This window comes from Zophobas morio, unplaced genomic scaffold, assembly GCF_036711695.1.
Source record: "Zophobas morio isolate AGI-343-1 ecotype UQ-CSIRO unplaced genomic scaffold, CSIRO_AGI_Zmor_V1 ptg000006l, whole genome shotgun sequence".
NCBI classification, from domain to species: Eukaryota; Metazoa; Arthropoda; class Insecta; order Coleoptera; family Tenebrionidae; genus Zophobas; species Zophobas morio.
The window spans coordinates 9,712,510-9,736,145 of record NW_026972111.1 but is presented as its reverse complement, the minus strand read 5'-3'; the positions used below and the strand labels follow the sequence as shown (position 1 = coordinate 9,736,145).

The 23,636-nt window shown below is 31.6% G+C and overlaps 1 protein-coding gene across 3 annotated transcripts in view; it reads right to left on the bottom strand.

Annotated features, from left to right (window-relative positions):
- The window catches only part of LOC135123548 (protein tweety), a 179,274-nt gene that overhangs the window by 112,156 nt on the left and 43,482 nt on the right, over positions 1 to 23,636 (bottom strand). For all 3 annotated transcript variants that reach the window (XM_064048317.1, XM_064048321.1, XM_064048318.1), the window contains exon 2: positions 8,002 to 8,067. The gene's annotated coding sequence lies outside the window, so the exon portion shown is untranslated. The remainder of the gene's footprint in view (positions 1 to 8,001; positions 8,068 to 23,636) is intronic.

Here is a 23,636-nt window from a genome sequence, read left to right as displayed (position 1 = left end):
TATGTGTAATTGACAAAAGTCGTTGAAAAGCGTTGATTTTTCATATAATCATGGCCGACTAGTATAAAGATTATGGCCTGTCCAAGAGGTACCATACGTGTTGCCATCTATTAATAATTACACTTAATAATTTAGCAAAATTTTAATTTGATTTGACATTATGAGACTTCAAAACGTGTAACGGCCGTTTGTTTCGGTATGAATGCCTTTGTGCCTTTCAAAAAGTGTTAATAATTCTTTTGTCGTTTTTGAATTATTAATAGATAGCAGCACGTATGGTACCCTTAGATCATATAATAAATAGATACCACCATGCCGTGTTCTTTCCCTAGGACAGCCTGTGACGACATTCTCCTGCCACACATCTCTCTCGTGCATGGAGGGATTACAATGAAGCTATCCTTGCCTGATCACTATTTGAATTTTGCGCGCCTAAATTTTAGGAAGTATGTCTGAACTAACTTCGGAAGAAAGATGTTGACAGCTTGATTTTATAAATAATTCACAGTAGATAACGAAAGGAATAGTAAATTATTGGGCAGCAATTGTGATCCTTTATGACTACATCACTTAAAATAGGATCTTTGTTCTAAATTCTAAAATTGTTTTTTGTACAACAACTCTAAAGAGAGGTTAGAAGAAACATCTGTCAAAAGCGATTTGTTGCGCTGGTGCGGTACATGGATGGAAGTGAAATAGACATATACAGATGAAATGCATATAACAAAGATGAAGATGTGGTGATCACACAAGGATAGCATTATACTACTCCCCTTGACGTAGAAAACGACAACAGATAGCTTCATGTCTAGTCACAGCTTTCAGTTTGAGTATTGGTATCTATTTATTATATGATCTAAGATGGTACCTTTGGCATTCCTTTGGACAGGCCATAATCTATATACTAGTCGGCCATGGTATAATATACGAAAAAGTGAGGTTAGATTTAGCAATGCGCGTTGTCAGTAGCTGACATCGATTAAGGGGACTCGCTAGACGAGGTATAAAATTGTTTTGGTTTTTTGTATGAAAAAATGATATTAATATAGATGTATCATACATCAAACTGCAGCTTCTTTCATATTCTAAAGTGCAGAGACCAGTTCAATCAACTAAAAAAATATGGCTGAGAAATATAGTAAAAAAAACATGTATGTTTTCTTTTCAAGTTTTTTGAGTCATAACCATCCTAGAATCGCTTGAAACTTCGCACATGGATTAAACATCACTTTTTACAGGGCGCAGAGTCATTAAATGTTTGTTAGTGGTACAATTTGTTTAAATAATAATATGTTTATTAAAATCAAAATATTCCACAAATTAATGCAAAATACGTCGAATAATTTTAACAGGAATATCAGAGGAAAATTAATGATCTATTGGTTAGTAGAGTTTTTAACAAAAACTAACAATTATTGAAAAAAATGGGTATCAATTCGACAGAATTTGAGCAGTTAGTTCAGTACTTTGCCGATAGGAGCGCCACTAAAATTTACGGAAGCGACTTTCTAGGTAAAACCCTTATCGCCTGCTCTACCATAAGCTGATTGTTAGAGTTCTCGGCTGATTTTTCTGATTTATGGCAAGGAATTCAGTTTTATAACAAGCCGCGAGGACCGGCCGTAGTAATCTATTGTTAAGGAATTTAACTTTTACGCAATGAGGTACTATCATAAAACCGAATTAAAACTGGGGAACTATAATATTTTTACTCCACTCAGGATCCTGAATTCAACACACATGATTACTAAAAATTCATTGTAATATTATTGTTAATATATATTTTGCTTTGTTAATTAATAAAACTAATAAACATATTTATAATAATAATAAAAAATATATAAAATACAGCTTTTGTTAAACACGTATAAGTAGCTAAGTGTATCTACTACTTATCCCAGAAAGGAGGTGTTTTAAAAAAGCCCTACGCCCAGTAACTTCTCCCTTCATTGCTTACTCGAAAAAAGTGCTCGTATATGTTTTCATTTGCCGAGAGATCATTTTCAAAATATATTTATAATAAAAATATGCAAGTCTTGGTGATGAAAAATGTACTCCTAATAAATTATGAAAGTACATAAAAAAATAGAAACAAATTTTATTTATTTTAAAAAAATTTCTCGCAAAGGCAGGTTCCTCTTTCTTCTTGAATCAATTATTTCGGGCAATAAAGAACCAAAACAAAATCTGCCAAGTTTATCTGCCATCTTTTTACATATATTTCTTCGTCTTTATCAATTTTTTCTATATTTATTCCTTTGGGTGTCCATACAACAAAATAAACTTGTGAAATACCCGTAACAAGCATTTGTTCCTGGACTTGAAAGTAGTAATCATGATTCTTTTTTGACGTGACAACGTCTTATAAATCGATGGAGCCGGCTGCACGCACGAAAAAGCATGACTCATGCGGCGTTACCTCGCTCTGAGGCGTCCCATGTAAGGCTTGAAGTGCAAGCGAGAACGCGAAACGAGCGACAAAGAGGCACAATCGGCCTTCGCGTTCGGCAGCGTTCGCCATCCGTCTCTCTCCTACTTGAGTGAGCGATGCGTCTGCGTGGACAGCTGCTATATTATAGTACATTGACATGTTTTGGTCGAGTATCAAATGCAGTGAAAAGTGAATGTAGTGTCAATGTTTTCAAGACACATTAAACTAAAAAAATTGACATAATTGTATTTATGCGTATAAATAAATCTAACTTGATCAATTTCATTGTGATTTCTAATTACCTCCTTCTCTATATACATACAAATCTATTAAACAAATGAAATTAAAATTTTCTTTTGAAAAATGCTACCATTCCATCAGTATTTTCTTAAGACGTTGTCACGTTCAACTATCGTCAGTAAAACTAAAAAACAGGCAACCGATTTTTTAGTTTCAATTCTGTCTGTCAATGTACAAAACTGGATTTTTTTTTCTAACCGCTTCTTCGGGAGACAAATCTTGCGATTTTGAAGGGCATTTAATTTCGACTAATGCACTCGTATCCTCTAGAACCCTGTCTGGACTAGCAGCCAAGTAAGGAAATTGTTTTGAAATAAACAAGACACACCGTTCAGTTTTTATATTTTTATTTATTTCAAAACACTTGACAGCTTTTTCTTCACTTTGCTGTCTATAGTATATATGACTATTACCTCTAAATGTACTGTACAACAGAGACTCTACAGTTTTAGCTATTGCTGTAGTCGGTCTAAGTTTGTAAATACGTCCAAAATTTGAAGCCGTAATCCTAATTTCCCTTTCTTTTGCCCAAGTGTGCCTGTTGCCTAGTGTCTATTTCAATTTGGTTTAAATTCAAAGATAATTTTCTCAAAAAAACCTCTTTGGCTGTCACAAATGTTTCTACATCCATGACAGGATTTTCTAAAAAATATTTAAACCATAATCGCAGTCGGGACCAGCATACGTAAATTTTTTACGACATATTTTTTCACGAATATTTTGTCTAAGACGAGCTTGTTTTATAAACGAACAATATTTTTTTGTTATTAAACCAGGACCGTTTTAATCACAATATATTTACTTATCCCCTCTAAAAAATTGATGACGTCACCTCAGGAACTACAGAACCCAATGCTTTGAAATCTTGCAAATGTTTTAAGGTTGTAAAGAGCATAATAAATTTTTAGTCAAAATATATTTGCTTATCCCCTCCAAAAAATTGATGACGTCAGCTCAAAAGTTTGCCGTATAATCCTATTTAAAATTTACAAAATATGATGAGTCTTTTCTTGTAATTTATCATTCCATTCATATTTTTTGGATTCGGATATACAGGGTGACTCAAAAAATTTATTTTATTGATTTAATCAGGAACTACAAAACCGAATGCTTTGAAATCTAATGTGAAGAAGAAACATAATAGGCATGCAGTCGTCACGTTTCCGATAGCGAGGGAAGTACTGTCTAAACGCTAGACCAATTTTTTTTATTTTCCCATTTCTCCATTTCTCAATTTTTCAATGTTTCAGTTTGGGTTTTTTCACTGTTTCGATTCTTTAATTTTTCTTCCATTTTTAGGTTTTTCAATATTTCAGCTTTGGAATTTTGCAATATTTCGTTTCTTCAATTTTTCAAATTTTTGATATTGTGTTTTCTCGGTTTTTAAATTTTTCGATATTTTAATCGTTCAGTTTTTAAAGTTTTAGGTTTTTAGATTTCTCACTATCTCGACTTTTCGATTTTTCAGTTCCATGATGTTTCAATTTGTCGAATTTTAATTTTTTTTATTTGTTTTCTTTGATGTTTTGAGTTCTCGATCATTCGATTTTCTGAGTTTTCAGGCTTAAATTTTTTTTGTTGTTCAATTCCTGGATTTTTAAAATTTTTGTTTTTTAAATTTTCCTGTTTATCAACTTACTGGGATTTCAATGTTTTGATTTTTTGATTGTTCAATTTCTCGATTTTTTGAATTTTTAGTTTTTGATACGATTTTTTTTTTAATTTTCAGATTTTCAATTTATTAACTTTACGATACTTCAGTTTTGTTCGATTTCGATTTCTCCATTTTTCGACATATTACTATTGGGATTTTTCAATTTATCGATTCTTCGATTTCCCGATTCTTCATATTTTCACCGAATTTCTTCATTTTTCGATTTCTCAATTTTCCGATATTTCAGTTTTACGATTTTTAAATTTTTTTATTTTTCAGTTTTCAATTTTTGATTTTCCCATTTCTCTATTTCTTGATTTTTTAATTCTTTCTCCAATTGTGATTTTTCAATTTTTCGATTTCTGAATTTTTCAATGTTTCAGTTTTGGATTTTTTCACTTTTCCGATTCTTCAATTTTCTTTCCATTTTTAATTTTTCGATAGGTATTTTAATTTTTCAATTTTTAAGTTTTAGATTTTCCGTTAATTTTTTTGTCTTCCTTGATGTTTTGATTTCTCGATTATTCGATTTTTCAAGTTCTCGGTTTAGATTTTTTGGATTTCCAATTCTTCGATTTTTAGATTGTTAAATTTCTCGATTTATAGATTTTTCTATTTTTCGGTTTACCGATTTTTTTCATTTAAAATGTTTCAATTTTTCAATTATTAAGTTTTCGATTTTTCAATTTTGGTGTAATTTGAAAACGGTATCAATAATACATTTAGGCGAATAAACTAATAGACGGGCTTGATAAGCCTTGTTTGCTCTACAGTGTCTAAACTGTGTGTGAATAATATAATAATTATCTCGAATATTAAAATTAATATGTCAAATGAATACGAGAAATGATTATTCTGTGCTGAAGGTATATTGTGGGCCGCCTGTCATAAATTATCATTATTCTGCATTATCGGCTTAGGATGTTTTTATGACCCACGTCCGGTAGTCGTCTATCCCAGCGCGTCAGATAGATTTAAAGAAGAATTGCTGGTTGCGTTTAAGGTAACAAATGGCGCCCAATTCAAACTTGTCTCTCGTCTAGCGTTCCCCCTTAAACTTGAACTGTGCTCGAGTGAGTTCAAATCCCATTCTCATCTACACTTTTATTTTTCGAAGACATTGAATTTGTTTAAATGTTTGACTTCAGATGCGAGCAAAGTTTATCTATATAACTTTCGACTAATTTTTTTCTCTTTAATTCTCCATGGATTGCCAATTCTAACTATGTAAATCACGAATGTATGCATACTTACACGTAAGACTTTAAATATTTTATTATTATTATTGTAAGACGGAATTACCACATGCTACTTATTTGTTTTTACCGCACATGACTAAGTAAATATGCAAGGGAAATTAAGACAAAGAAACATTTGCATTGTGGTCTCAGTAATGAACTCCCTCGCAGATTCATTCAATCGCATTTCTGCTCAGCCGAAAATGCTTTCAATGATTCGTCATTCGAATACCCATAAACCGCACCACAAAACAAACAAACTTCATTCATTACTCATTATTTTCCCAGCGATATGACGGCGATGTGTTCCACCACTGACACGATATTGTGCAAAAGTGTCTTTCGCACAATTTTATACCTAGTGGCGATATCACAGATATCACGAAGACAATTCCGGGGTGCTTATCGTTGAGTCACAGCCATTCCGGCCCACGTGATCGACCGTTGTTGTCATTTCAGGAATACAATGAAGTGAATGTAACACAAACGGGACCGAAATTTTCATTAGACGCCTAGGTAACAGCCGTCTTATTGAATCGTACCCATTTAACTGACTGATTAATGACGCATCAACCCTTATCGATTCTTCATCAAATAAAGGAGATGACGTAAATGGGGTAATTGTCGGGTGGAAGGAACTTCGATGAATATTACAGCAGATAACAGTTTTTGTTGATGTCCTGTGGACTGGTATTTGATTTATGTGTCGATAAATTTTAATTAGGGAGTCGGGAGGTTTATCTATCGAAACGGTGAGTGATGGTGAGTAGCTCGTCGATATGGTTGTGTTATCTCTTCAAACTATAGCGATATTGGAAAATTATGTAAAATGTATTGAACAATTATGTAAAATACACACTGATTCATTAAAGACTAGCACACCTCCAGGGAATTTAAAATACACAGGTAGATAAGTCACTATTACTTGCAGTGTGTCGTTTTTATGTTACCACTAATGTCTTTGGTATATTGCAAAAATTTAAATATCGTTAACGTAACTTTGTCAAGGACATACACTCTCGGAAACTAGTGGAATAATTTCGTAATTATCAACGTCCTTGAAATATTAGCAAGGCTTAGAAGGCACGCTCCAGATGCGGAACAAACGTAAGTCTCTACTTCAACTGTTGTTCTCTCTGCCCTTTACAGTAACCCTGTTAGTTACGTAATATGGACAATATATATAATTTTTTTTAAATATCCAAGATCTCGTCAAATCCAAGACTCACGATTCCACACAAAAAGTATTTTCCACATGTCACTTCACCTTCTAAAAAAATCCCGGAACATCATGTTTCGACCGAATTTTTGATTGACGAGATTCACTGGAAACCACACGTTTGCCAAGCTTATCTCAGTGAACAGTAGACGCGTGTTTGCCTCCGAGGTATTTCATTCCGGTGGCATTTATTCCACACTTAATTTCTTTTTCTGTCTCGACGTCTAGTTTACAACGACAAAATAATTTTCACACGAAAATCTCTCGCCTGTATAAGAGCATGGGTAGTTTCATCTTTTTCTCGTTAAGTTTTTCCCTCGGGGAGTGTTTACAGCGAAAGTTAATTTATTATTGGTCTGTTTTTATGTATGAACGAACAGAATGCTTAATTGTTTTTTGTTTGCGGGAATAATTGAATGGATTCCGTCGTTATCGAACGAGGAAAAGGCGTGAATCACTCAAAAATCCATCCACATAATTACACTCTAATGAAAAATGCATCGAATAATAATTTTAAATCGACTTTTCGTTGTAGTTAATCTTATCCTCGATTTTATCTTCAGCTCTTATATTTAATGAAGCGGGTGTGTAAATAGACTAAAAACATTATATGGTTTTTACTATGAATGCCAAGGTTGCATAGAACGGATGCTTCAGATTTTGTTACACGAAGTTCTGCGCTATATTATGACCATGACGCACTTATGAAGAAAAAATGTTAACCGAATTTATTTAACACGCTTTTAACAGCACACCTTTTTTTAAATAAATGAAGTAATTGCCCAAATTTGATACATATAAACCGTTGGGAATGATTAAAGTGCCGCACACCTCTTTTCCGGCTGTTATTAGAGAAGCAAATATTTTGCCGCGCTTTAGTGTCAGTGGTTGTAACTACCTTACAGCAGCACCACTAAAGAAGACATTTTATACAACCGGGAAAACGGAACTGCGAAATAAAAAAAATTAAAATAAGGAACACTGTGAAGCTCAACATGAATTTGATTTTACAAAGGCAAATATAACCAGATATAAATCCGATTTTAATAACACATTAATTACAACATTGAAAATATCTTAAAAATCTAAGCATTATAGTATTTATAGTTACATTCACTATTCAAATATTATTAACAAAGTAATAAAATTTATAACTTGCCTATTTCTGCTTCCGAACAATGGGCCTTAGTTACTTCATCGAACATCCAAGCATCTACCGCAACACCTAAAGAAAAAAAAAATTGTGTAGTAGATAAATCTATTTTTTTTGCGTCACTTGTTCAAAATTTTTACAATGGCTATTTAACATTGCAAATTTTAAATTTTTGTGCGTTAGAGAAGTTATTAAATATAATAAAGATATAAATCTCATAAATGGATATTGGTATGTTAATTTGGGAAACAACTATGAATGTATGTGACTCACGTTTGCGTCGCATTTACTTTATAAAGCAAGCTCTCTCTGAAAATGATCTTGACATACTCTTGGGGCTATGTATTGACTGATTCTTATTTTCGCAAAATTCTGTTTCAACGTAAAAGTTCTAGAACTAATTTTCAAAAGCCCCCAAGCCTCAAATTTTCAAGAATCAGCTACCCGGAGTTTTCATGATAGAATCAAAATTTGTAGTCATGAATATCCATTTTATTTTGAGTTTTAAACTTTTAGTTTTTTAATTTTTCAAATTCGTGTTTTTTTATTTTTCAGCAAGAAAACAAATTTATCCAAACTAAAATATTGGAAAATCGGAAAATTGTATCACTGAACCAATGAAGAATGCAAAAATTTTAAAATGAAAAATCCAGAAATTTCAAAATGAAAATCGAAAACTAAAAAAATCGAGACACCGCAAATTGAAAACTTGTAAAAACATGGAAAAATTAAAGACAAAATTGCAAAATCGGATAATTGAAAAATTGGAAAAACGAAAAAATAAAAAATGCCGAAGTTCAAACATCAAAAAATCGAAAAACGAAACAATTCTGCAATTTTTCAATTTTAATCAAAATAAAGTTTTTTAAAAATCGAATAATTATAACACCGAAACATTAAAAAATGCAACAATTAAAAATCGAGAAATTGAAAAATCGACAAACGAAACAATTCTACAATTTCTTCATATAAAATTTTTCAAATTCTCTCTTGAGTTTTCATTTTTTAATTGTTCAAAAAAAGGGTAAATTTATTCAAACTGAACTTTTGAAAAACCGAAAAATTGTGGCACTGAAACATCAAAAAACAAAATAATTAAAAATCGAGAACCGAAAATTGAAAAATTGTAAAAACATGGAAAAATTAAATAAAACTGCAAAATTGGATAAGTGAAAAATTGGGAAAACGAAAAAATAAAAAATTCCGAAATTGAAACGTCAAAAAATCGAAAAACGAAACAATTTTGCGATTTTTCAATTTTAATCAAAATGAAATTTTGCAAAATCGAACAACTGTAACACCGAAACATTAAAAAATGCAAAACAATTAAAAATCGACAAATTGAAAAATCGACAAAACGAAACAATTCTGAAATTTTTTGATATAAAATTTTTCAAATTCTCGAGTTTTCATTTTTTGATTGTTCAACAAAAGGACAAATTTATTCAAACTGAACTTTTGAAAAACCGAAAAATTGTAACACTGAAGCATCAAAACACAAAATAATTAAAAATCGAGAAATTGAAAAAAGCAACAAAAAGAAACAATTTTGTATTTTTTTCGATATAAAATTTTTCAAATTCTCAATTTTTAGTTCTTTATTTTCCCGATTTTTCATTTTTTAATTGTTTAACAAAACGACAAATTTATTCAAACCGAAATTTCGAAAAATGTAAAAATCAGAAAATTTAAAAATTGGGAAGTTGAAGAATTGAAAAAATAAAGAAAAAATGAAAAAACCGAACAAATGAGAATCAAAAAATGAAAAAAATGAGAAACCAAACAAGTGAAAAATCGAAAAATTGTAATATAGAAACCTGAAAACCCTGATTAATTAAAAATCGAGAAACTGAAAAATTGAAAAAACAAAAACAAAAATTTCTATAAATTAAAGAATCAAAAATACAAAAAATTTTAATTTCAAAATCCAAAGATTTTAAAATGAAACTTGAAATATCGAAAAAATGAAAAATCGAAAAGTTGTAATATTGAAACCTGAAAACCCTGATTAATTAAAAATCGAGAAACTGAAAAATTGAAAAAACAAAAAACAAAAATTTCTATAAATTAAAGAATCAAAAATACAAAAAATTTTAATTTCAAAATCCAAAGATTTTAAAATGAAACTTGAAATATCGAAAAAATGAAAAATCGAAAAGTTGTAATATTGAAACCTGAAAACCCTGATTAATTAAAAATCGAGAAAGTGAAGAATTGAAAAAAAAACCAAAAACTTCTAAATATTACATAATCAAAAATACAAAAAAATTAATTTTAAAATCGAAAAATTTTAAAATGAACAAGAAAACTAAAAAAATAAGAGATTGTAAAAACGAAACATGGAAAAATTAAAAAATTGTAACATCGAAAAAACGAAACACTGAAAAACCAAAAAATTTAAAAGTTGAGAAATCGAAGAATTGAAAAAACTGAAAAAACTGAAGAAACTGAAAAATCGGATAATGGAAAAGCCAAGAATTGTACAATTGAATAATAAAAACCCTAATAATTATTAGAACAAAGTGAAAAATTAAAAATGAAGCAATTACAAAATTTTAAATTTAAAAAAACAGTTTTTAATGGAAAAATTGAAGAAATGAAAAATTGAAAATCAAAAATTGAAAAACCAAACTTGAAATATCGAAAAATTGAAAAAATTGGCGAACTGAAAATTGGGTAACGAAAAAAGCAATAAAACAATGGAACAACTGAGAAAAAGATAGAAACTGTAAAATCGAAAATTTGTAACATTGAAATCTGACAAAATGATAAATTAAAAATCGAGGAATTGAAAAATCGAAAAAACGAAAAATTGCAAAATTCAACAGAAAGAAAATCGAAAAATACAAAAATTTTACTGAAAAATAAAAATCATAATGAAATTATTGAAAAAAAAAACTAAAAATTCGAGATATCGAAAAACGTACAACGAAACACGAAAAAATCGAAAAATTAACAATTAAAACAAAAACAAATATTCAAAAATCTCGAATTGAGAAAATAAAAATCGAATAAACGTAAAACAACTTAGAATTACATACTTGGAAGTACTTTATTTTTAAGTTTTCATTTTCTCAATTTTTCGTTTTTTAATTTTTCAACAAAAGGACAAACTTATTAAAAGTGAAATTTGAAAAAGTCACAAAATCGGAAAATTGTAACACTGAAACATCGAGAAATTGTAAAACTGAAAAAAAAAATCAAAAAATTAAAAACTGAAAAATCGAAAAAGAAAGAATTTCAAAATTGAGAAATCGAAGAACTGCAAAAATAAAGACATTCAAAATCGAATAATTAAGAGTTCAACAATTGAAAAAGGAAAAATTGTAACCTTAAAAATAAGAAAATTGAAAATTTAAAAAACAGAAAAATCGAACAATTGCAAATTTGAAAATCAAAAATAGAAGAAACGAAACTTGAAACACCGAGAAATTTAAAAATTGTAATCTTAAAAATTGAGAAACGGAAAACTTTCGAAATTTTTTAGAAATAGAAAAATCGACAAATTGTAATATTCAAAAGTTGAAGAATCGAAAAATTAAAATATCCAGACACTAAAAAATCGAAAAATACAAAAAATTTAAATTGAAAAATCCGATAAGCAAAGTAAGCATCGAAAAACTGTAAAATTAAAAAATCGGAAACTGAAAAATTGAAAAAATATCAAAATTAAAAAATCGGATAACGAAAAAAACAAAAAAAATATCTTATAATGGAAAAATCTAAAGTACGAGAAACTGTCAAATCTAAAAATTATAACATTGAAGCCTGAAAAAACTGACGTAATAAAAATCGAGAAACTGAAAAATCGACAACAAAAAATTAAAAAATGCAAAAACCCTAAAATAAAAATCGAAAAACTGAGAAATCCTAAAATCGAAAAATCTAAGAATCTTAAAAACTTCAAAAATCGATGCGAATTAAAACAAATGCTCAAACCACACAGATGAGAACAATAATAATATTCGACTTTGGGCCAGTTTCAATTTAGCGCCGATGTACTTTGTTGTGATTGGTCGGCACGGGTGCGGAAATTAATGTATGCCAATATACTCTAGCAGTCCATACATATCTCTAATTTAAATTTTATAATTTTTCGAAGAAACGGAATTTCTTGGACTGTACTTCAGGAAGTGTAAATAACTTTGAAACATTTTTTTATTGTATTTAAAAAAATATTCTTTGCACTAAAAAAATAGAAAAAAGTTATCAAACAAGCGGAAACAATCGTAAATTGTGACCGTCGGCCATTTATGCTTTCTGTTCTGAGTTTAAGGTTTCTTAGAATAATGTGTTCGTATCAATGCAAAATTGAGTCTCTAAGTAAATTGTCTGTAGATACCATAGCTTATTTAGGGGTGAATTCCAAAATATTAGATGAGAAAACTGGCAATGTTCAAACTATATATATACAAAGGAAAAGGAAAGGATTATGTCTCAAATTTCGCTTTCTTCTTCTGATGATTCACTTTTGCCCAATTTGTTGATTTTTTTTTTAATATTTCATGTAATGTCAGCAATAAAATTTCTGATAACAAGATGTTGTTTATATATTCCCACAACTTTAGTATTAATAACTGTTCAAACTTTATTGTACATGTAAATGTTGGAAAAATATAATTAAGTTATGTTAATTTTGATAAAAAATAAATATTCTTGCTATTGTTGCTGGCATGCTGGCCTGTCATTTTTAACACTAGTAAAAAACAATTTTTAATTCATGTTGCTAAGGATTAAATATATCATTTATAATGTGAGTCCTACGAAAAATCTGCTACAAAGCTACTAAACGAAAATACAATAAACAACAGATAATTATTTTTATCCTTGAGGATTAAATTATGCCAATCTTCATCCAAAATAGCCACTAATTCCTTATTAAACATGTTGTCAACCCAATCTCTAGATAATTCACCGAATCCATCCCAAAATTACAACCCGAAACCCTTCATTAATAACGAAAAAAACTCCCATACTCTCTCGTTCGAAAACCTTGACAACCGCAACGCAGTCTCACCTAAAAATCCCAAATCCCACGACACGACACGACATTGACAAATACGAAGTTCTCGAGTCGCCGGTTACGTCCCAGCACGAACCGAGCAATTAAAAAAACCCAATTATAATTATTAACAGTCTTAATTATTTATGAATTTTGAAACCGCTTCCTCCGTCTCCTTGCCCCATTCAACTCCCCTAACGAGAAATCCTCGGCGCTTTCCTTGCGGTTCTTTGTACAATTACCGCGCTTCATCTCGGCAACTATTTAGAGCACTATTTCAATTAAAACTCAACCCAACTCGAACGAGATTTAAGCCGGAAAAGTCGCGAACTAATTCAGAGAGAGCTTTTACGAATGGCCCAAAAAGGCAAATTGACAAAGGGAACGGAACGGTATCTAACGAGAACAGTCGCGAAATAGTGATCGTCGAGAAGGTGCTTTCGGATGGAACGTAACAATGCAAATTGAGAGTGAAACCAAGAAGTGGGGCCGGTCTTTGCCGCTGCAGTCACTGTTAATATTTGTGGACATTATATAATCAGATTAAACAATGGAGAGGATGTGTAACGTAATTACTTAACACCAACGTGTGAGCAAACAAAAGGCGCAAGTTGACGCACTTTGTGGCGGTTCTACATTTTAATCTGGGGAAGTTCACGGAACGGAGACTTTTACTTTTCCGGAATTTCCTCCGTTTTTAATTTTATTTAGCACGTACTTTAATTAAATGAAGTAGGCACTTTGCTCCAAAGGCAACCTTCCAAATACTGTATAAAAAAAGTACGCAGTTTGACACAAAAAGTTCAACGACTTACGTCAAAGGAAATTCAGCAATAACTATCAATACTATCTACCCTAGATATCCTTTTTAGCTCACGATGGTGGTTTTAGAAGATATTAATATGCCGAACATATGCTGACCATTACCATTCCTAATCCCAAAATACACGTTCCACGACAGTTTACGGACCTCAGCAACCAAAAAATATGTAAAGTTATTATATTTTCTTACTGTTTCAAAATACCTTCTCGAAAATTCTGTCAACTATTGCTAAATATCTCAATTTACCTCATCCTTACCACTACACTGGTAATGCATTTAGACGATCTTCAGCGTATTTACTAGTAGATTTTGGTGAGACTTAATCCAACTGAAGAAACACGGCGGTTGGAAATCCAATTCCGTTTCGGAAGGATATGTTGATGTCTCAATTCACAGTAAAATGGAATGTGCGAGTAGAATCCTCGCAGGAGCACGCAGTCCCCGAAATATTGTTTGTATGATTGTGTGTGTTTCAACGCGCTCTGATGTTAATACTGTAAACGATCAAGTTTTTTCAGTGAATTCTAATATTAATGAAATTTCTCTAAATTTTGTAAACATAATAATCCGAAAATATTATTATTAACGATGTAGGATGTATTTACAAAAATAACACGTTTCTAGAAATATTCATAAAATAAAGCAGAAGAAAAATAACACTTTATTTTCTTAACTACTTTTTTAAATCTTGATGTAGCTTATAAAATGTTTAAGCTACTAAATGAAATGTAAAAACTGTGCGTCAGAACGAGTATGTAACGTTACGTTCGGATGAGAAGAGAGTATATTTTTATACAAAACGTCGGTCTAAAGTTATTTAAACACAAACTTCCTTGTCCTTGAAGTACTGTTCAACAAATAAATCCAAGTTTTTTGATAAATTATAAAATTTTATTTTTTGTGATAAATCCAATAAATTTAAAAATATAGATAATACCAGTCACAGCGAAATTAAAAAAAATGGCCCATTAGGTAGTCGAACCACGACCTTCGCAATTGCAAGCGCTCCATTAATATTAATATAAACGTTTGTTATTCAATTTGAAGTTTTTTTTGCGAAAACCTGGATGCAATGGGCGAAGAATCAAAGCGGACTCATAAACCACAGGTACAGGAGTATTATATAAAATTTGACAACAATCGGTCCAGTCCAAGATTATCTGTCTAATAAAAATCGACACAAACGACAGAGGAACGGACGAAAACGGAGTCCCGAAACGTCGAGAAAACATGAAAGTAGCCATTCATTTGCTGGGTCTTATTACAATACCGCCTTTGTTTGCGCCCGAGAACAAAACAAAAAAGAAAATTTCAATTATACTCTTCACATTTTACCATTATTTAGCTCTCTTCTGCAGAAAATAACTTCGTAATTAATCTAACAAAAAATTCCTTTTGTTATATTTTCCGACCAAGAAAAGATCTCGATAAAATTGGTAAGGTAAATTTAACGGCTGTAAATACACGAACAATAAGTAATCCAAGCCATGAATAAAACATAGATATCGAATTAAATTATGGAAAAAAAATTACAAAAAGAACCTCCACAGCTATTCTAAAAATTAAATAAGGTTTGGAAAGATTCTTTTCAACAACGCAACGCTTCAAACTCTGTTGTCTTAGTGTATTATGGAAACTGTAATGGAAAAAATTGGTATATGGAACTAAACCGAACTTCTCTCGCTCCTGGAACTCAGATCACCTAATACAGCTCCTTCAAAAAAATTAAAAATTTAATTGTGTTTTTATGTTAAAACAAAATATGTGTGCACTTTTAATTTCAGGTCAGATCAGGTCATATATGTGTATTTTCAAAATACAGGTAAAGAATCATGGTATCGTTATCTTTCAAGTAAGGGGTTCCTTTTGAACATTTTTTTATTATCAACATTTTTCGCACGGAGATATGTATAGGTACAGTATAATGCTAATAATGACAGTACTAGATCCCCAAATTTCCTCAATATTTACTAGATTTTTATAATAAAGATTTAAAGTACGACGTTCGTCGTTCATAAAGTACAGCCTCCATCGTTTAGAAAATAAGGCGTTTAGAATGTAGAACTTACTTATGTTGCTTATTAAGATTACCTTTGGCATTTGGGATTTTCAATGTATATATTTTTAGAACGTAAAATCGTTATTACTGAACCAATTATTATGAAATTTTGAATGTAACTTGTCCAAACCTTTCACCATGTAACGCAATTTTTTTTTTACAATTTTATCATCGTCTTATTTTTAGCATGTTTGTGAAATTTTCCATCACGTATATTTAAAAATCAATATCTCTATTATTGATGGAAATTTCGTAACGCAGTTTTCACCACTGTTTTCAGCTTACACAACTATATAAATTACCTGGGTAACATTAGCGATTTTTTTTGTTGGAAATAAGATACTCTAAAAAGCAGCTTGTGTCGAAGAAGCTCTGTATCTCATTTTCAACAAAATAAATCGCCAACGTTTTCCACGTAATGTATACAGATTTGTAAGCTGAAAACAGTGGTGAAAACCGCAATTCGATACTTTGATAAATAATTGAGATTTTAAATTTTAATATACGTGATGAAAAATTGAACCATCTCTTGATTTGTTTACCAGATTTTTAAGAAGACGTCATCAGCTTTTCAAAATTTTAAAACGTCGTATTTTCCACAATGGTAAAAATATTCATTTTGATGGGTCCAATGTATCACCAAAAAACCACAATATTACAATTATATCTACTGCAGTACCTACAATATCAGGAGATTAGCCATTCTTGCGCCGACAACCTCTTTGAAGATGTGTTTATTTTGAAATAATGTAATTTTTACTCCTTTTTGGTATCCTTAACTAATTTTCTTTGTATTTCTTTTATTCCCATTATTAATGTTTATTTGATTGCATAATTATAAAATTAGTTAGTTAGTTTTTGTCCTCTAATTAGGTTCATTATGTTAACCTGTTGGACAAATAAATAAATAAATAAATATTATTATTATTAATTCTTTGTTGTGAGACATTCTACGTAACCCTTTATAAAAAAATCCAACAAATTCCGCTTCTTTGAAATATTATAAAATTTGATTTTGCGATTTTTATCTTACAATAACACCTCTATACAGTGACATAAATAACACTACTACCCCTGCGCCGCGGGAGCACAGATTCCAAGGGGGCGCGGTTCGCACATGTGCGGACAATATGAAACATATTTAAATCAGATAATCCACGGAAAAAGTGCATTATCATCAATGTACATGTTCAACTTCGATTGTTTATATTTACATGTCGAAACATATCACGATTAAGCACAGCAATTTGTTTAATTTTATTGAGTTTGTTTCCCCAAAACAAAGGACTAAAATTATTAATTAAGCTACAATGGAGCAAAATGTTTTGAATAATCAGTGGCGGCGTACAGAGGGAGTCCGTGGGGGCGGTCCGCCCTGGGTACGAAGCACCAATGGGACGACAACTCACTCGCACAGCCAGAGAATACTTACTCATTTTACAAAAAAAAAATCGGGACGGCAGACAGACAGACAGACAGACGGAAACGGGAAACCCATTTCTTCGTACGCTAGGGGTCACGAAAGGAGGAGAAAATGTAAAAGTAGACAGTCGGTCGAAGGACTTCATTACAATACTTCCTAACATTTTGCCTTTTTTTTTTAATATACATAGCTATCTTTTCATAACAAGAAACTAAAACATGGTTAAAATAGTTTATGCAAGGAAATGTGGGTTATGCAAATTTTCTATTTTAAACATGTTTTAAGTCTCATGTTGTGAAAAGAAGTCTACACATATTAAAACAAAAAGGCAAAATGTAAGCCCACCCACCCGCCCTATCTCAATTGTAATTATTTTTTTCATTCGACCTAAACCAAAGGGACTCGGCTTATCTGCAAAATACTTATTTCTTTAGATGAAATTAAAAACATGCCTTTCAGCATCGTGTAGTTCAAAGAATACTATGTATATTAAGAAAAAAGGCAAAATATAAACCCCGCCCACCCACCCCATCTCAATTGTAATCATTTTTCTTATTTTTAGAAACTTAAAACACGTTTAAAATGGTACACTTTTGTAAGAAAACATGGATTTTGCAATTAGGCTCCGCCCCTAGGTCTCCCAACGAATGAAAATTTCATTACTATTTAAATCAGGGCAGTTATGGGTGTGGCTTAATCTTTGGTTTTAATTTTTTCTTAATATACATAGTATTCTTTGAACGACGCGATACTCAAAAACATGTTTTAATTTCTCATAGAGAAATAAGGATTTTGCAGTTAAGCTCCGCCCCCTTGGCTCACGACGAATAAAAAAAAATCGTCACAATTGAGACAGGGCGGGTGGGCGGGGCTACATTGTGCCTTTATTTTCTTGATATATGCAGACTTATTTCGACAACAAGAAACTTAAAATACATATGTCTAAAATGGTAAATTTTTGTAGTAATCAACTTAAATCCTCCACGTTTCTTCTACAACCCCGTTAAATACGGCAAAAATTGAACATTAAAGTTAATATCAACGGCAACTTGGCAACGCAGTTTATAAATGCCAATTTTCAGCTCTAATGCTGGGTTTATAGTTTGACGTAACCGTACATGCAGTAATCGGAGCAGTAACTGTATAGTTGACCGTAACCGTAATCGTACACGCGTCGTTACCGTACGAGATGGTGGTCTTTTATCTTAATCGTAGCGACTAGTGTGGTCAGCCAATCCCATGAGAAATTATCAGTGGTAAATGAAGAAATCTGCTTGACCCACTGTTATTTTATAACTGACATTTATCCGCTTAAAAATCTGGATTCTATTTTCATCCAGATGATCGTTATTACCCATTTTGATCGTATCTCTTGGTTGTTTGCACGTTGTCTGTTATTATTATACTTTAGAGGTTATGTTTTAGTGACAACATTTACTGCGGCTGCGTATTTTTGCGGTTACGGAATTGAAATAATATTTTGGCGTACTACAACTCCAACTGTTACGACAACGGGTACGGTTCCGTCAAACATAAATCCAACATAAAAGCAACGTCAGAGGGAACAGCAACTGCAACGGTAGGTTTATAAATTGAAATTGATAAAATCGTGCTTAAGGTCCACAATGAGCCAAGCGCGACTAAACAATCTTTCCATTTTATCAAAGTAAACTTTGATAACGTCATAAAAATATTTTTGCTAAAATAAAGACCCGTAAGCATGTTTAATATTTGTTGTTTTATTAGAAACCAGAATTTTCCGATTGTACAAACCACTGTATTACAGCAGTTCTCCTCGTGAACATTTACAAAGTCAAAATTTTAAAAATGGACAATTTTATTTAAGAAACGGGACAACGATTTTTGTTTAATACACAGGTAGTAGTTTAAAGAAGAGTAAACTGTGATGAAACACACGCACACGGAAAACGATAAATAAAATTGATAACGAAACTACGGAAATTATTGCGCCTTATCGTAAACGGACAGATGAATAATATTGGAGCGATTAAACTGAAGTACGTACATCCTACGTGCTTCAACCACAGATTAAAGTATCATATTTATTATGAACAAAGTGGAAGAGAAACAATACAATAAAAACGAGCTTTTAACAAAAATGATTCCTACAAGTGGAAGTGAAAAGTATACAGAATAACTATACAATACTTATTGTAGTCTTAATTAAATATCCATTTCCAGACAATCTTATAGTTCTTATAGTAAACACGACCTGGGTAAATTAAGTTACTGTTTTTTAAACTAAAATCATGGTTGAGTGCCTTGGTAAGTTTTTTTCGTCGCGTCTGCCTTTGTTTTTCCACTATAAGGATCCCAATCCTTTGAAAATTGTTCCTCAAACGCCTAAAAAAAGAATGCCACTGTGGTAGTTATACGGCTCATTGTAATACAAAGTTAAGCACCCGTGGACAGAATTGGATGGGTGACCAAATGCTCTTGCGTTTCGTTCCTCTAAAGCGAAAATAGAAAAGGTCTCAAAACAATACAAATAGAAGATCCTCTAGGGTATCGTCGAGAGTTGAAATTTTATAAATAAGGAAAGTCTACATACGGTTCAGGACATTCACCGAGGCTCCCTATCTACACCTGTACATACACTAGCGGCAGATTAACCACGTTTAAACACCGTTCTAATAAATTGTCTACTTCCTAAATAAAATAAAATTTCGAATGCAGATTCCCTCTTGTACGTGATAAAATGAAATTGTTTTTCTGTGTTTAGTTAGATTAGAGCTTTTACACATTCCTTTTATATTTCGCTCAATCCGATAATAGAAATCTCCTAACTCAAATCCAATTACACTTGACATCTGAATTTATTGGGAACTTTCTCCAATAGCGAACGATTCGTCAATTCCGAATTAATGTTGTCAGCGCCTCAATTTCAATTATTCACTGTAATAAATAGTTATTTTGGACATTTCCATTTGTAACATAATCTAACAAACCGATACTTTGTTAAGTCAATAACAATAATTTTTGATTTGTGTTTACAGGGTCAACTGAAACCATTTCAGTAAACAAAGCATTATTTTAATCATGGAATAACCAGTATTTATTGTTGAAAGTATTGTTTTCTATCGAAATTTGACGATACAATTTTACTGTGAAGGGTTAGCAGTAGTTCTAACGATTAGTTTTTTTGAATTTTTGACAGTACCGATTAATCTAGAATAGAAAAAATAACTAATTACACGTAGTGGACCCTCATATTAAAGCTACTACTATTTTAACATTATTAAAAAATTATAAGCCCAGTGAGTTTAATGAAAGTTTGTACACATCTAACAATTAGATTATAAAGTTAATTATAAACATTATGAATTACGTGTATCACCAGCTGATTACATTTAAATAATGAATTCAGTCGTTGACCAGTTAATTCATGCATGACGCTCATTAAAACGACGTGTGCACCAAACCATAAAAAATATCTATAAACATGCATTTCGTTATTCACAAATTATAAATTTTCCATAATTTAAATAATTCACGCTGATCGGTCTTGTCAATCTTCAAAAACCTCTTCACGTAGAACCCGATCCATCTGATCATTTTTTACATCACATTATTTATTTAGCACCTGCCTTCCTCAAAAGCTCCTCGTCGTCTATCTCCACAACCCAACCGTCCTCGTAAACTGGAACGTGTCAGTGCTGTTTAAAATCTGATGTAAATCGTTACTCGCGGCTTACTAACATCCCTTGTTTTTTGTAGGGTGCGCATATTGAGGGTGTACTCAACAGATTACACGCTGCTATGACCATCCTCACTCTTTTACAACCCTTTTTGATAAACGTGCCAGATATACGCGACACTAAAAGTGTTAGGGGCATAACAGCATCGCGCCTGGTAATCCTGAATAACGTAGGTTGTTGACAGGCAAGTTTCGTAAGACTAAATTGAATTTTTCGAGCGATTGGTATTTATTCATCTCCTGCCACAGGTGGTAATAGAGATTTGAAATAGGTTGCTGTCTCTGTTTACGACGTTAATAAATCGAAATTTCCCGTGATAAATATAAGAGGTAGATATGACAAGACACATGAAGCGTTTGAATGTTGGATGGCTCCTGCTGCTTTATATCATCGTTTGGTATAATCGTGTCAGAGAAATGACGATGATTAAAGCGGATGGGATAGCTTGGAAAGGAATTCTCGGAAGTCTTGGCGATGCAACCAAATTACTAATAGGCAAGGGTTGTTTGGGGCAAAATTAGAGTTAAAAATGTGTGAAGGGTGAAATGGAGCTCCGCTGTCAATTTAGAAGTCGTAATTTATTGCCAAAAGAAGAATTGCGCAGTTCTTTGTTTAAAGAAAGGCCGCAGCTGCGGACATGAAAAATTGAGTTTTACGTTTTTCGCATTCAAATACAATGAAACAAGAAAAACTGGACCTGGAAAGTAACGAGCGGTTGAAAAAGCCCTGCAGTTACTCATCGTCCTTTTTTAGAAGACGTAGGTCCGTACTATCGAAAGTATTGGGAGGAAAGACGAAGTTAAGGTCAATTTCAACAAGATGGAGCAACAGCTCACTGTACACGACAAAATTCGAACATTGTTTGAGAATTTTTAGTGAACGAAGTCGAAATGGATCTGTCAATTATGCACCTAGATTCTGTGATTTAATGCCTTGTCATTTCTTTTAATTAAAGTTTGCATCACTTCCCCTCGTTATAACCTCACTTTTTTTTAACAGCGACAAACGACGATCAACAAGTGACTAGAGGATTTTTATCGCTGGCTACTATAGTTTCAAAAATTCAACTGGTATTGACACTAAACTGGCCAATCAGAGCCGAGTTTTCTTTAAACGGTAGACATTGACCGTCAACTGCAATGAATATACATATGCATTTTTTATATTTTTCTGTCTTATGTGGCACAGTTAAATTTAAAGATTACGAGTCATCCACTGCTTGATTTACGGTCGTCAGTAATAAATGTGCATCACATTTAAAGTTTTAAACGAAAATAAATATACTTACGAAGAAATTAAATAAATATTGCAAATAAGAAAGTAGTGAGGGAGTAAAAGTTTTAATGAGTACGATTCCACTTTTCTAGTTGGAGCTAATTAGGAGACAAAACTTTCCGCGATGTTTTCGACCAGTCAGTCCAACAATGGAATTGTTAGTATCATTTACATTAAAACAGAACTTTCTTGTTAAATTAATTGATAAACTAACGTATTTTTGACCAATTTACAATTAACATATCGCTTAAACACTCTTATCCGTTTATTTTTAGGCATTAAACAGTTGCACCAGAGAAGATAGAGAAGCGTCATAGTTTGAATTAAATGACGGTTGAGGACTCCTCGACTTATGTTGGCAACAGTGTTTGTTTCCAACTAGGATTAAAATTAGCTACAATAGAAAACATGTCATAATATTTTTAACGACGCGTTTTACTTTCGAAAAATTGACACTAGATTTACCAGAATATTACAAGTTGCTTACTGTTTCCTTCACTTTAATTCAGGTCACACGAATTACAGTTCGTCGTCTGAGAACTTGTTTGATCTACAGACCAGAGCGCACTCAGGCCAATGTCGACTCTAAGCGTTCGGAAACGACTTGATTTATAAGCCTTGATACACATCCTAACCGGTTTCAACTTTCAAATTCTTAGTTTTTCGAAATTTTAGTTTGGGGGCTTTTCAGTTTACTCCTATTTATTTCTCAATTTTTCAATTTCTCGCTTTTCAGTTTTTCTCTTCAATTTTACGATTTTTAAAAATATCGATTTTTCAATATTTGACTTTTATAAACTCTTTATTTGTCGATTTTTCAATTGATTGATTTTTCAGGTTTTTTGTTTTTCAATTTTTCTATTTTTTCAGGTTTCGATTTTTTAACTTCACTTTTTTGATTTTTCGATTTCTCAATTTTTCAATTTTTTAATTTCTCAGTTTTTGGACATTTCAGTTTTGGGATTTTTCAGTTTTATAAACTTTCAATTTTTCGATATTACGATTTTGCAGGTTTTTGATTTTTCAATTTTTCGATTTCTCAATTTTTCGATTCTTTAGGTTCTCAGTTTTTGGATATTTCAGTTTCTTTCATTTTTCAGTTCTTCGATATTTCAGTTTTGGGATTTTTCAATGTGTTGACTTTTTATTTTTTCGATTTTTAAATTTTAATTTCTCAATTTTTTGGTATTTTAATTTTTCACTATTTAAAATTTTAGATTTCTTGATTTCTCCATTTTTCATTTCAGCTCTTCCATATTTCAATTTTTCAAAACTTTCGATTTTTCGACTTCCCGGTTTTAGATTTTCTGTTTTCCAATTGTCGTTTTATAAAATTTTCG